Source organism: Dermacentor variabilis, chromosome 1 (assembly GCF_050947875.1).
Source record: "Dermacentor variabilis isolate Ectoservices chromosome 1, ASM5094787v1, whole genome shotgun sequence".
NCBI lineage: Eukaryota > Metazoa > Arthropoda > Arachnida > Ixodida > Ixodidae > Dermacentor > Dermacentor variabilis.
Window position 1 is genome coordinate 24341883 of NC_134568.1, and position 4200 is coordinate 24346082.

Below are 4200 nucleotides of genomic sequence, written 5' to 3' on the forward strand. Positions count from 1 at the left end.
GGGAGTTTGTGATAGGGGAAGAAAGCGGGGGAGCGGGGGCCGAGTGAGTGTGTGCTTAAGAAATCCACGGTTGTGTCATTAAAGGACTGAGTAAGCGTCGTAATGTGGACATTTGTAGGAGTTCCGGGTGGGAGGAATCCCTTATAAAAATTTCTAGCAACATTTTTTAGACAGTCTATAGACTTTTGTTACTAGAACCTACCAACAGTCAATTGAAATACATCCTAACAACGCTCTAGTAACACCCTAGAAACAATTGGCCACCAACTTTCAATAGAAACATGTTCATAGGATGTCTTTAAACTTCCTACCAATTTCCTATGAACATTTGTCTTTATACACCCTAGTAACATTCTTTCAAAAGAGAAATGTTCATATATTTTCTGTTAACTTCCTACCAACCCTCTATTAACAAGCTTTCTTTATACACCGTATTAACATTCTTTCAAAAGAAAAATGTTCATATATTTTCTGTTGACTTCCTACCAATCCCCTATTAACAAGCTTTCTTTATACGCCATATTAACATTCTTCCAATTGAACAATGTTTGTAAACGTTCTGCCAACTTCCTACCAATCACCTATTAACATTTGTCTTTATACACCCTAGTAACATCCTATCAAGAATTGGATCCTATCAAGAATTGGCTACCGTACTTCAACTGAAGCATGTTCATAGATGGTCTGTAAACATTGTACTAACCGTCAACCAACACAAGTCTTTAGGCTCTTTAGTAACACTCTGGCAATATTTTACTCACATGTGCTTATGTACTTGCTATTGACGTCTTACTATTCCCCTAGTAACATTTGTCCCACATACGACATAGTAGCATAATGTAAACATTTGTCAGTATGTGGGAACATGTTGGTAAAAGGCAGTATGCACCCTAGAAGGTGCATGTAAATGGAAAACAAATGCAAGTTTGCACTGAAAGAAGTTTATTCACACAAAAATATTTACACAGAATTGTGAGAGAAGTAGTAGAGAAATTAAAAGAAAAAATAAATGAATAATGACTTAGTTGATTACGGCATGGCAGCTGTCGCCTAATCTCTAGCAAGCATCGATTATGCAAGCTGATGTCTCAGAATGCTTGCAGAATGAACCAACCCTGCACAGAAACAAGATGGTCAGTGTTAACATCATGTTCAGGTTAGCATATCACATACATAGAACAGCTTTTTAAGGTTCACATGAATGGTAAAATTGTAACCGTCATCGCTGTTTACTTGCAGAGGAGATGGCAAGGATGGGGCACATTATTCAATGCATATCCTTTGCTGCGTTGTATTTACTGCGTGTTATTAAAATTAGGAAAGTGTACTAAATGGGTTTCTCTACCAATTAACTGCATAAATGAGTTGCTCACTAAAAAAGTTAATTAAATGGTTTATTCATGGTGAAATTTGTAGCACGCACAATAGACACGGACGCAGAGAAGGTGGTCACGCGAGCGCTTACTCAAAGCTGGTTATTTTTGGAAGGAATGAAAGTAACAGCGCCAGCTAGCTGCACCGAGCATGTGCAAAACGTGTCATCCATTTTTATATAAGCAGATTACAGAGCTTCAAGCAGTATACAAGAATACAAATGCTTTGTCAGTGATAGCAAGCAATGGCTGACTGATGCATTTTTAAGCAAGCCTTATTATACGGAACGCTTCTCTAATTTGACGTGTTCGTTTATTTTTACTCGAAAACAAAATATCAGTGTCAAAAGATACCGGTTCAGAATGACATAGGTTGCAGTGGTTAAACAGGTGCGAATGACTTTCTTTCACATTCGCACTTGTCTATCCAGTGCAACCTATGTCATTGTGAACCGGTTCGCTGAAAAATATGTAATTGTGAACCGTGAAGCTATACGCTCAATATTTTACTGTTTCTCATCCTGTGCAGCCAGAGTAGGAAAGAGCAAAGAATGAGTTCATGATCAGACAATATTTACCAGACCTTAGGTCATTGCGAACGCTGTGAAAACGAAGTATTTGTACGCTTCGTGTTTATAGCAACTTCAAGCGAACCCCATGACGCGGGGCAGCTGAAAAAGGTAAGAAAATCGTTCTTAGAACATTTCACGTCGTTACAGTTCGCGCTATAATAACCTGCCAAAATGCGGCATTAGAAACTGAAATAAAATAACATCAAAATAATATGTTTATGAAAAATGATGGAAAAGAACATACCTTTTATTATAATTTGGAGATAGAGAAAACTTCGGCGCATAGCAGTCTTGAGGAACAGCTGTTCGCTATTTGTGCAGTTTAAAACACGGACAGTGCCAATATTAAATCACTTCACACGACACTGCATCGCAGCTGGCAGAGAAGTTGCAGAAACGCTCACATCACGGAACGAAGAAAGCACCGTGGGCTTCGCAAACACCTTGCTGGTTGGCTTGCATCGATGAATTAGCTACAACACAGCATAAGCATAAATAGCAGCAAAAACGGCTAGATTGCTGCTACAATACGCCACGAAACACCTACATCGCTGCGACCGTACCATGCTGGCGTCGCAAAGGAACTAATGGCGATTGCGAAGGTCTCCTTCTTTGCCTCGACTCGGCCAACTGTCAAATTTGTGCGCATGCGCGGGGAGGCATGTGACATTCTTTCCATCCACCTGCTTCGCCTTGACCGCCGCGGAACTAAAGCCCCTCTTTAAGCCGAAACATGCCCCCCCCCCTCCCCCGCTACCTTGCGATGGTTGACTCACACCTAGACATTCCTCGCCTCTTGGTGAAAGCTGTGGCCGGCCTTTGTGTACGCACCCCTTTCTGGGAACTGAACTTAGAGGGAGGAATGCACTTCATGGCCGAGGTTGCAAAAAAAAAAAAAAAAAAACTGAGAAGGCAGCCGGCTCAATTTTGTTGGGCATTAGGGGCTGTATAGTTTTATCTTTCGAAACAATTATTGCTCTGAAAACCGACTTTTTTCTCGAAATGTAATATACATAGAAAAATAAAATCATATTGGGTAAATTATGTGGATATTCTATTTTGCGCAAAAGCATCCTTTAGCACTTGCTGCTTTCAAAGACAAAACATTGCTCCCTGGCGCCCAGCGGTGAAGCACATTGTAGTACTATTTTTTATAGTCAAATACATGTCCGAAGCGTGGCGGCTATGACGCCAGCAGCTTTCAGACGCCCGATGCACGGCAAAAGCATGGCCTTTGATATCCTGGCTGTTGGTATACGGAATGCGATTATTACGGATGTCATGATGACCCCTTGTCGGAGCTCAAAATATTGTCGCCGTGTTGTGAAGCAAGATCACTGAATGTTAAGAGTGCATAATTATTTCTTTTCGATCTGTTTTCACACACAGCAAGCTACCATCGCCATAAAGCACATCAGTTGACATAGTTACTTTGCCTTCACTTTGATGCAAGGTCCTATTTCCTTTAATGTGCAGAAGCCGTCGGTAGGAGGCAGAGACGAAAGCGTGCGAATAGGAACGCGTAGAAAGCTAAATTTTTTATACTGTAAGGGTAATTTAATTATTTTTTCACAGAAAAGTGTTGCTTGCACAGATTTCAGCTTTTCTTTCTATTCGACCTGTGCGCTTCTCAGGTCAATACCCGCTCTCACTCAGCAGTAGTTGTATTTTGCAGCCTTATGGACATTTGAGCGGCAACGTTCCAGCGCCGTGTTACCCTGAGTTTCGGCTCTTTTTCTTCTTTTTAACAAATATCATGACGCTACTATGCTTACACGTTCCAGCTTAGGGCGTACTATTTATATCGCAGATTGCACTGACCTAATTATCTCGTTGCAAAGCTAATTGGTGGCATTGCAATAGCAGTGCGTGGTAAGGGCAAATTTACGCTCGAGCCTTACACCACACCACCCGCCTGCCCGCACGCATGTGGTCGGGTGAAAATTTGCACATTTCGTAGACCGGTACACACACTTCGGCTTACACTGCATGTGCGAGCCCAGTGTATGCCAAAATTTGTGAACCAGTGGGCGAAATGTACAGTTTTCTGCACGACCGCACGCGTCACGGCTCAAGCGTAAATCGGCCTTTAATTAACCAGCCCCAAGGTCGGGATAAAGCTCTGCAACTGGTGTGCGGCCTGCACAGTAGTCCGCTATCACACCGGTCAGGTGGTGTAGCGCAAGCAAATTTTCTCGGAGTGTGCTGACGTCACCGCACGCTCACGTAGTCCAGTAGATCCTCTAAAAGATTAG

At 42.1% G+C, this 4200-nt stretch overlaps 1 long non-coding RNA gene across 2 annotated transcripts; it reads right to left on the reverse strand.

The window, feature by feature from the left end:
* Positions 1-231: 231 nt before the first annotated feature.
* On the reverse strand, positions 232-2442 carry LOC142570404 (uncharacterized). Of its 2 annotated transcripts, none has more exons than XR_012825665.1 (3): positions 2190-2442; positions 1957-2044; positions 232-1115 (listed from the first exon to the last, which is right to left on the reverse strand). It is a non-coding gene; the product is annotated as an uncharacterized LOC142570404 (long non-coding RNA). The 2 variants fall into 2 exon arrangements; XR_012825666.1 differs by having other exon boundaries at positions 1952-2044.
* Positions 2443-4200: the final 1758 nt, after the last annotated feature.